The 11,072-nt window shown below is 39.2% G+C and overlaps 1 long non-coding RNA gene across 1 annotated transcript; it reads left to right on the top strand.

Annotated features, from left to right (window-relative positions):
* Positions 1-1,342: 1,342 nt before the first annotated feature.
* On the top strand, positions 1,343-10,744 carry LOC128341073 (uncharacterized). The gene is made up of 4 exons (XR_008314190.1): positions 1,343-1,396; positions 1,632-1,738; positions 5,457-5,733; positions 9,979-10,744. It is a non-coding gene; the product is annotated as an uncharacterized LOC128341073 (long non-coding RNA).
* The last annotated feature ends 328 nt before the right edge of the window (positions 10,745-11,072 follow it).

Raw genomic sequence — 11,072 nt, forward strand, 5'->3', positions numbered from 1 at the left:
CATACTCCTCATTTTGGAGAAGTTTCCTCTTCTGAAATTCAAAATGTCTGTGTTAGACTTCTTTGGTAATTCTCTCCCCTCATGTATGCTGAATTTGATCGCACTGTGGTCACTGTTCCCTAAAGGGTCGATGACACTGGCATCACACACCAGGTCCTGGGTGCCGCTCAGGATTAAGTCCAAGGTCGCCTTCTCTCTGGTTGGTTCCAAGACCAACTGTTCTAGGGCACAGTAATTTAGCGTATCTAGAAATTTGACCTCTGACTGTGAATTTATCCAGTCTATGTGTGGGTAATTGAAGTCACCCATTATTACAGCCCTGCCTCTCCTTGACGCCTCCCTGATTTCCTTCTGCAACTCCCAGTCACTGTCAGCATTTTGATCAGGAGGGCGATAGCACGTCCCCAGTAGCTCGTTTCCTTTCAGGCCTTGTATTCTTACTCACAGGGTTTCTGTGGAGGACTCCAGTCCACTTAGGTTTTCTAGCTTGTTAGATTCTATCCCTTCTTTAACATACAGTGCTACTCCACCTCCAAGGTGCCCCTCCTTGTGCTTTCTATAGAGTTTATAGCCAGAGATAACAGTGTCCCACTGGTTCTCACTGTTCCACCATGTTTCTGTTATGCCCACTATATCTATTTCTGTGTTAGCAACCAAGCACACCAGCTCACCCATCTTGGCTCGGAGGCTTCTGGCATTGGCATATATTGTTGTCAAGATGTCCAAAATTTAGTGAATGTTGACACCCAGATTAATTTCATGAGTGTTTGGAAGTAGATATATTGCCCCATGTTGACTGTTAACATGTACATGGCTACACACACACTACCTGCCCCTTTTATGATTATCTACTGTAAGTTGCATGTAGTCCCATGTTGAGTGCTTCAAGATGGCTACAGTGTAGGTGATGGTCTAGTGTTATAATGTGTCTCAGTACCATTCTCATCACTGGAGAAAATCACTGGGCTAAAATAATGCTTTCCCTTCTTCCTTGGCCTTAGATTTCATGATTTCTCACCTTTTTATGTTAAACTAAAGACATGCTGCTTAAATTACATTTAAGGCATTGCAATGCCTAAAATGTCTGCTAAGATGCTTTGATTGAGAACTACTTTTGTTTTAAATATACATAGATGGCTATTTTTATGAAGTTTTGTGCTTTTGGGGTTGTGTGTTATGCTCATTCTGTGGATATTATTTTGTTATGAGTTATGGTCTGGACAAATACCTTCTCCCTGATCATCTTATTATGAGTCGCAGCAACAGTACATCTGCTGCTTTTGAGACATCCCAAAAAGGAGCTTGCTCTTATTTATTGGGAAATGTGTCCTCCACATGCATGGAGATGTACAGGCAGCATCCTTTTCAGACTTTACAAGATGCTGTGAAATGCAAGGTGAGTAACATATTTCTGCTTCTGGCCACATTTCAAATAACTGAAGGTGCCATGAAAATCCCTAATCTGTAAGCACTTCTTAGTACTTATTATCTAAGTCTGGTTTACCTTGGATAGTCTGTGCTTATATGTTGTACTGAATGAAAATCACTTAAGAGATCATTTAGGACATTGCTTGCTTCTAAAGATTTTGGTTTTGCTGTTTTTACTTAATCATGTTGGATTTCCATTTCAGTAAACTGACTTCTACAGAGCCAGCCAGGATTTGCTGATGATAAGACTTATTTTGCTTGGCAGAATTTTCAAGACCATCCATCATTGAAATGCCCACTGCAAATTCAGGTCAGCCAAACCTAAGTAAAATGATATGTGATACCAATTCAGCCTCAATGTACAGCTATATGGTTATATCTTTAAAATTATGGGGTAGATTTTCAAAGGTAAAAATGGACAGGAAATATCTAGCTACCAATGAAAGCAAGTGGGCATTATATAACTCCAGGTTATTTTTATATTTGTAAATCCACATGTTCCTTATTTAGCCTTTTACAGCTGCTCTAGAAAGAACTGAAGGGATATGGAGGCTAAATATTGCTTACAAATATGAATACAGATATTTCAAATGTAGAAGTTCTTCTGCACCAGTCCCACATTGGTGCCACATTAGAGCTCTTTAGTTGAGGCATTGCTTTTTCATAATTAACTGGCAGTGGGATCAAAAAAGAGCTTCCAAACATCACTTCATGTTATTCACCCATGCCCTTCCCATGTCTGAGAACTTTCTATAAGGTTTTATCACAAGTAAGTCTCATTCAGCAGAGGACCATTCCTATGTTATTTTAAAGAGTCTCCCTTGCAGGTTCTGCCCATTCTGTGGCTTCCTTTTGACTGGATTTGGGGAATTAATGATCAATCATCTCTTTGTACTGGCCATGTCAGTTTCTGTTCCATAGGGGAGAGGATGCTTAATTCCTGATTTCCACTCATTCTTTTTCTCTTCCCCTTTTTAATATCAAATGACACTGGTCCATTGTCAGAAAGAAAGTGGGGTGGGAATGAAGGAAACCAGGAATTAAAGTCTCCCTCCACCTGCAGGAACAGAAACAGACACTGGGGCAATTCAGAGAGTATTCATTTATTTAAACATAGTTCTATACTGCCTGATATAGAAATCTCCAGGCGGTGTACAAGTTAAAACATAATATAAAAACAATATAAAACAGTTAAAAATGTCTCAATAAGTAAAAACATATTAAAATCTAAATTTCAGTTAAAGGCCTGGGGAAACAGGTACATCTTGAGGTTCTTCCAAAAAGCAAACAGAGAAGGAGATGCTCTTATTTCAGCAGGGAGTGTATTCCAGAGCCCTGGGGCAGCCACAGAGAAGGCCCTATTTAAATGGCAACTTATCACTATCCTCCAACTGATTAATAGGAAGAAATAAAGTGAGTGAATCCTGCAAATGGGACAATTCCAATCAAATGAAGAGTACCCCCTTAAAAATCTCCTGTTCACACTGAACAGACTGGTGCTGCAATTGCACTGTATTGCAAAACGAACGATGGCAGCAAATCAGGTTTAGGAAAAAAATGTGGGGAAGGGGACAACATTAGAAAACACTGAATGTCAATGATTTGATAGCAATGTCACCAGGACAGTCCATAAAAGGTGGATGAACAATTGATGACAATTCTAGGGGAAAGGGATAATGGAATGCGACAAAGGGAACTGCTGCTGGTACTTGCAGAATTATATGGTAATTGGTGGTGATTCATTTAAGGCTTCACACAATGCAGTGTTGTAACCACCATAAGGAACCTACTTGAAAAAGTCTGATCTTTAAAGGAACATTGCCAAATTTGTCCCTAGATCAGAACAGCTGGGCCTGCTTTCATACCAGTTTTACGTTGCATGTATTCACTCAATAATATAAAGGACAAGTTAAGATAATAATTGGGATAATTAATGAATATATATGGATCAAGATTAGCCTCCAAACCATCTCATATTGGCTCTGTGAAAATAAGTCAAAAGGGTCATTTCTGTGTTTCCATAAAAAACCCTATAACACTATTGGCACATAAATTCCATCATCATCATCATCATCATCATCATATCATCATCATCATCAGTGGTAGTAGTAGTAATAGGTTGAGGAGGGGGAGGAGCAACAGCAGCAACAACATAATACACTGCTGCTGTAGTCATACTTGCTGCAGTAATACTGTACCACTACTGTTACTGTGAAATTAGAAGTGGTGGGAGGATTATACTGCCAGCAGTGTGCTTAAGTTTACCCTTTTAGAGTTTCACAAGCAAAAAATAAACACTGTACTCTTGAGGAGCTTACAACTGAGAACTGATAATGGGAAGACAACAGAGGGAGAGTCCTTGAGTAGCACAGAATGAATATAAGCAAGTGCAGTTGCACGTTTTTACGCTTAGTTACAGTTTGTAATGTAGCAATATGACGCAGCAAGACCTATGTACTACACAGTGATTTTGTAATTGCAGTATTCAGTCCAAAGCCAACAATATGTTCAAAGGTGCATTCCCTCAAAGCACATCAAAGTTCCTGAATTGTTGCAAAACGGATCTGAGCATTGGTCCAAACATTATGAATGGTCTTTTTTAAAAAATGGATTTGCATTAATATAATTTCTGGTTTTGACAGCAGTTGACTCTACTGCTGTCCATCATTTCTGTAGCCATATGAGAGAAGGAGACTGGGAAAGCCCCTGCTTCAGAAAGTTATAATTCAACACCAATGTGACTGTCTGGCAATGTTAAGGACCATCTGTTAATAGTAACGTCATTCTGAAAAATTCAGTTTTCAGAGACCACATTCTCTGTAGTCATTCCATATGCCACAATTAATCAGAAAGTTGACTAGCCTGTGAGTAGAATGCTCTCATGTTTAAAGGTACCAGTCCTTTTCTGAGCCAGCAAGGCCTGTATTTAATTGACTTAAGTTCTGAGAATAACATTTGGCTCTGGGCAAAAAACCAGGATACAAAATCCACAGGGCTCCATTTCTTAAACACAAAAGTGGGTGTGGCAGGAGTTTCACATCTCATTATCCCTTAAAATGCCAATCCACTTCACGTTCCACATGGGGCCGAATAACCACAGCCCTTATGGATTTCCATGGTTGTAATTAATTCCCCATCTCACATTTGCTAGCCACATATGGGTGGCTTCCATGCATGCCAATAGCTTGATAACCACACAGGAATGCACAACATTCTTTTACGGCTTTGCCTTAGTCCCCTGAAGAAAACTGTCCTATTATAGCCCAGATCTTCATTGGATCTTTTGTGAACGTTCTGCACATTTAAGAGGGCCAGTCTTATGCCTAGGTGAACTAAGGCTCTTTGGACAGTACTATACAAAGCAAGTACATTTTTATTTCAGGAAAAGCATGTGGTTGATGAAGAAGCAAAGGTTTTGCAGTCTAGAGATGCAAGCAAGGACCAGATCTTAGCCAAAAAAAGAAGTACAGAACAAAAGTTTCAATTTGCCCAGAACTAAGGCTAAGAAATGGATGAGTAAGATACCAGCTTGGGTCCAAGATGTTTGGGCTCACTGAGAAGTAATGTTGGCATCCTCCTGGAATGAGCATGGGGAATAAATACTAGCTTAGGAGCTTTTTGACTCAGGGTTTGGTACAGATAGTGAAAATTAATTTGACTCTTAGGCAGAGAGAGATAAGCCCAAAGGCCTAATGTGACCTATTTGGTCTGCCAACCAATGTTTTTTTCTCTGGAACAATCAACCCAGGCGATACCGGAATATACTGTACGGGCTGGGGAAAAGTTTTAGTGGGTCCTATACATAATTTTATGGAGAAAGTGATGTGAGGACTCAGGCCTATGGATGAAATCAGCATCTTTATATTATGCATCAATTAGTGATTTTTTTTTTAAAAAAAATCCTCATTCGCATATGTTACTGTACTTAAATAAAAATACTTTCCCCCCCCACAATTTGTTCTATTTTGTTCTTTCCCCCCTCTTAAAAATATGTTTCTCTCACAGATCCTTTTTCTATTCTTCTCCAGAAGAACTGATGGAATTCTGCCTGTGAAGCAAGAACCGTTACAAGCTCCATTAAACGAAATGAAAAGCATCTTTTGTGAATAACTCCCCCCACAAGAAATCTTACATTTCCAGGCATCCCTTTACCTACCTTCATGAAACAACTTATACATTCGTAAAACCTTCATTGAAGGCAGCTCTGCAATTTTATAGAAAACAACATGCCAGGGATGCAAAGATCTTGCCAGTTCTGTGAAAAATGACACCAATTAAAGCTTAAATTGCTTGTTTTCTCATAAGGTACATATTTTCATAACTTTGAAATCAAATAATTGCTGCTTTTATATTAAATACAATAAAACAAAAAGGATGCTAGTTTAGAGAAACTGCTACAAGCATTTTAATATAATTTTCCCACCATTTAAAGTCACAAAATATGGAAAGCAAGTCAAGTATGCAAAGTTCCAAGGAGATGAAGAAACTCCTTCAGATTATTACATCATTTGTCTTTTGTGTCAGGAAATGTGCATGTGATTTCATTGTTTGATTAAATGCCAAAAAAGGCATATAGCGCTTATCTAAGTGATTACAGATTTTATTCATCTGAAAAAAGGTATCTGCTAATACTTTGACATTAGATGACAATTCTGTCATGTCCAAACAACTTTAAAATACACAGAATTTCACTTCCCATCATTGTTGGGTTTTTTGCTCTTTTGCAGAACTAAAAATCCCTTTTTGGAAACTCAATCCCAAGTGATTTCAAGGCTGTAAACTGAGTAAACAGCCCTTTTCTTATTGAGTGCTTGTGTGAGAACGTGTTGTCTCTGGAAGACATCATATTAATTTGCACAAACTCTGCATGTGAATCTTCAGAACTTTTTTGTTCTAGAAAACTAAAAATAATAGCCTTTTCAGAAAGTCTTGTATATTCATATAACTTGCTGGTGGGCAACTTTTCTCCTCAGGCTACTGTGCTAGTTGGAATTACGTGCCATTGTGCCATTTTATTTACAATATTTGATGTTATGCTCTTGAATTATCTGATTTTCTCTTTGGCAGATCATGCTTACAAACATATAAACACATCAGCTGACATTCAGACTAACTCAGAACTTGTGCTGCTAACACTGTGCTGGTCCTGGGGGGAGGAGCACTGATTTTAATCTATATCCCCTACCTTCTGAAAACCTTGTGAGTTTGGAAAATATGTCCCTGTGAGCTTCACAACCCTCAGAGACATATTTTTGGGAGTGGCAGTCAGCTTCAGAGGAAGGGAGAGATTGACAAAATCACCACTCCTTCATAGCTCATACGCAGTGTCACTACATCAGCACCTGGTTAGTCTAAATGTCAGCTATCAAGTATATGATTTCTAATATTTATTCACTTTTGTCCAAACATTGCTATTCAGTATGGTTATTTGATAGGCTAGTGGAATTCCTTGACTCCACAAGGCCTTTTCCTTTATTTTGCTGCATGTGCAGATTGCCCTTTCCACCAAAATGAATGAGGCATGTATATGTGCAGGAGATCCTTTTGTATAATCGAACAAATATGAATGAGAGTGAATGAGTGGAGAGTAGATGAGAGTGACAGGCCATGATCTGAGTTTTCATTTTCATAGGCTCTATGTGTATATGGAGCTTTGCTTGAGAAAGATCTTCCCCATTCACTTATATGTTAGTGGTGAAGAGTGTTGCAGAGAAATTACTTATCTACTGTAGGTAATTGAATAGGAAGAAAACTTTAACTGAGAAACAAGAGTCTGATATTACTAATTAAAGCACAGGCTGAGAAAACAATAGACAGGCTAACAGTCTCTTATGCAGAGAGAGGGAGAACCTCTCAGTTTGAATTTAGGACAGCAAGTAAAGAGCAGACAAACACTGCCACTCCACCCCGCAAGCCAGTACACAGACACATTCAAATATTCACAATCATGCCCCATATAAAGAACTAAGACAATGTCTATGGCAAAATCCCAAAATTCCCCTTCTCATTTTCTTGTTCTTCAATTTCAAGTCCATTTTGTTTTATTGTGTGATGCAATCTTTTCTTTTCTGGATTGCAGCAATTTATCTGTCTCTGAATCTGGCATGCGCCAAACTGTAGGTTCTGGCATCTTCTCTTCTTTGGCTGCCAGTGACAATCTTTGAGGTGGACTCTCTTTATTAACTCTACTTGAGCATCTTACTTCTTGTTCCATATCAATCTCCTCTTCTTTATTTATTTAACAAATTTGTATACTGCCCCAAACTTCTGTCTGTCTGGGTGGTTTACAACATAAAACAGATTGAAAATAAAAATGTTAAAACAATTAAAAACTAAAGTCCAGTTTAAAAAGTTTTTTTAAAAGTCTTTAGAGGCTTTTCAAAAGTAATCAGAGATGGGGAGGCACTTATTTCAGCAGGGAGTGCATTCCAGAATCTCGGGGCACATAACGCACCTAGAGATGTACATATCAGGCAGTATAAAAATATGATAAGTAAGTAAGTAAGTAATGAAGAAGTCATTCTCTTAAATATCCAGGGCTGAAGCTGTTTAGGGCTTTATAGGTTATACCCTGCACCTTGTTTTTTGCCTTACTTATTGGTAGCCAGTGTGGCTCTTTTAGTATAGGAGTAATATGGTCTCTTTGAGATGATTCAGAGACCAACTTGGGTCTCCAAGATTACCCAGAGTTCCAAGACTTCTTGACTGGAACTCTCTGGTTCTGTCTCAATCTCGCCTTCTTAATTGGAGTTCTCTGGTTCTGTCTCAATCTCCCATCCTCGACTGAGTCTCTCTATTATATCATAGGCTCGTGGTCCAGCAGTCCGCTTCAAGTTAGGCTCGAACTTGAAATGAACTGCCAGAATTGGTTTGTGCACACTCCTCATTTATCTCTTGCAGTTCTTAATCTCTCAATATTCCCCAAAATGAGCATATGTGCTCCTGCAGATTCTCTCCCTCTTTGAATATTTTGTTACACAACTGCAGCATCAGATAAACTTGAATATTCATGGTTCTTTGTTGAAAGACCTCCTTTAATTGTTTTATCTTTTATATCAGTGGTTCCCAAATTGGGAGCCCCCAGATGTTGCTGAACTACAAATCCCATCAGCTCCAATGACAATAAATTGTAGCTAGGGCTGATGGGAGTTGTAGTTCAGCAACATGTGGGGGCTCCCAGTATGGGAACCACTGTTTTATATGGTAAATTAACTGATCACTTACAGTCAGAGATATGTGTCCCATGGCTTGCTTGTTTGCAGAATCCTATTCTCGCTGTTTCTCTTCATTCTCTGTTGGCCTTTGTTCCTCCAGAACACAAGATAGTACAAGTATGTTCAGCAACTAAAACATAGGCTAAGAAAACAAGAAACAGACTATTATGCAGAGAGAGGACAACCTCTCAGTTTGAATTCAAGACAGCAAGTGAGGAGGAAACAAACAAGCACAGTGAAGCTCTTCTCACAATACATGAGATGAGCTTCTGTCAGATTTGAGGGGAGAGTGGGCCTGCTCTCCCCACAGACGAGCAGCCACTTGCAGCTGGGCAGCTGGATCGGCCGTCCATATGGCTGCTGGCTCCCTCATGGAGATGGCGGGGGCTACGGGGATCGGGGGCTGCACAGTCCCCGGGAGTCCCAGGATGCCCCATGTGAGCCAAACTGGAGAGACCCCTGAGCCTGGGAGGCTGCTTGCAGCCTCCCGGTGGGGGTGTCCTCAAGTGTTGTTGTGGCGCAGAGCCATGCTGTGGCAGCACACGAGCAACCAAATGGGGTTAGCAGAGCACTAGTTCCGCTAACCACGTTTAAGGAAAGGGGTACTATAGGTGGTTTGCTGCCGGGACCCATGCTCCTGGAGAAATCGGGCTAGGCTCCTTTAGCACGATTTCTCCTGGTTGTGTGAATAGCTTCAGTGACTCCACCCCCAAACCAGTACATGGAAACATTCAAATATATACAAGCATGCCCCATATAAAGAACTGAGACAATGTCCATGGCAAAATCCGAACGAGTATACAAACAAAATATTTAAGTGCACGGAATATTCCTTAACACTGAAGTGAACTGGGCAGTCATTGTTTGAAAGAGCTGCTTTTGATTTATTTATTTATTCATTCATTCATTCATTCATCCATCCATCCATTTATTCATTTGATTTATATACCACCTGACTCCAAAGGCTCTATGCAGTTCACAAAACTAAACACAACAGAAACAAATAAAATAAACTATTAGAACAATTCAAAACAATTCAAAACATTCAAAGATTACTAAAAGCCTGTCTTAAAAATTTGTCTTCAGGGCTTTTAAAAAGGCTGGTAAAGATATTAAACCATGAACCTCTATAGGGAGCATGTCCCATAGCCCAGGAGCAACTACAGATAAGTCCCATTCCTGAGTCATCGCCAAATAAGCTAGCAGCATCCCGAGATGGACCTCTTTTGATGACCTTAAGGTGTGGTGGGTATCATGCAGAAGAACATTGCCTGTGAACAACAAATCCTCTTCTACCATGGTTTTTTTTAAAATGTTGTTACTTTTGCCTTTAAAGCCTGGCTCCTTGGTTACTGCAGAGGCTCTACTGGATCTCTCAATCAAGGAAGAGGGAGACTGACCAAGAAGAGTGAGGAGCTCAGTTCATCTCATCTGTGTTGTATGTCTTTTATGTTCCTGTCAAAAATGGTACTCCACCCTTCCTTCCTTCCTTCCTACCTGTACAGAGGGGCACAACAAAACAGAGATGGACTGTCATTTTAAAATTATTATAGTAGCATTTCTACTCCATGTCAGTTTGGAAAAAAGGAAACCAAATGCATTAAATTAAGAATGTATTGAATAGTAAGATATCAAAAGATAGCTAAGCATTTTGAGTCACTTGGGGAACATAAACTGATAAGTTATAATGAGATCCCCAAAGTCCTGTGATCAACCTAGAATAAATAGAATGAAATACCAATGGGTTTGCTAATTATAAGTATCTGTTTTAAAAACGACTCAGTGATCTGCATCCTGTCCAATGTGAAAAATATGAATTGTGTGCTCTATTATTAATCCATTAGTGATATATTTCACTGTACTTTTGCAATGATGATCATTAATGAAAAAAAGCAAACAAACCTGTGACATTTGTATTACACAAAAGTGGGTGTTTGGGGTTTTTTCTGTGTGTGGAGATCTACTCAGACTGAAGCTATCGTTTTAATCATAGTGTTATTTAAACTACCATTGTAATTCAACATCTTCATTTTTAGACACAGCCTAGTAATGCAAGCAAATGTGTCTCTCTGCAATGGACAAAGATTAATGCCATGTGTACTGAGGATTCTCTACCACAATTTAGAATTCTGGTGGCGCCATGACGCCCCTGTTTTATATGGTGGCTTGCCAGAAGAAAATTACATAAGCCAATTCTGAATGCATTCCTGTTGTACTTTTTTATACAACCACATTTATGTAAGTAAATACATAGCTTGATGAATATTTCTGAAATGATCTCTCAATCTGAGTTCACCTCGAATGTATAGAATGTAATATGTATGGACTTAGGTGTGTTTATTTTGTTTAAAATAATCTAGCAAAAAAGAAAGAAGCCCCCCTCTCAAGGACAGATTCCTTCTTTCTTTCTTCCCTTTTAAAAAATCTTTC

The sequence above is a fragment of the Hemicordylus capensis genome, chromosome 1, assembly GCF_027244095.1.
Source record: "Hemicordylus capensis ecotype Gifberg chromosome 1, rHemCap1.1.pri, whole genome shotgun sequence".
NCBI lineage: Eukaryota > Metazoa > Chordata > Lepidosauria > Squamata > Cordylidae > Hemicordylus > Hemicordylus capensis.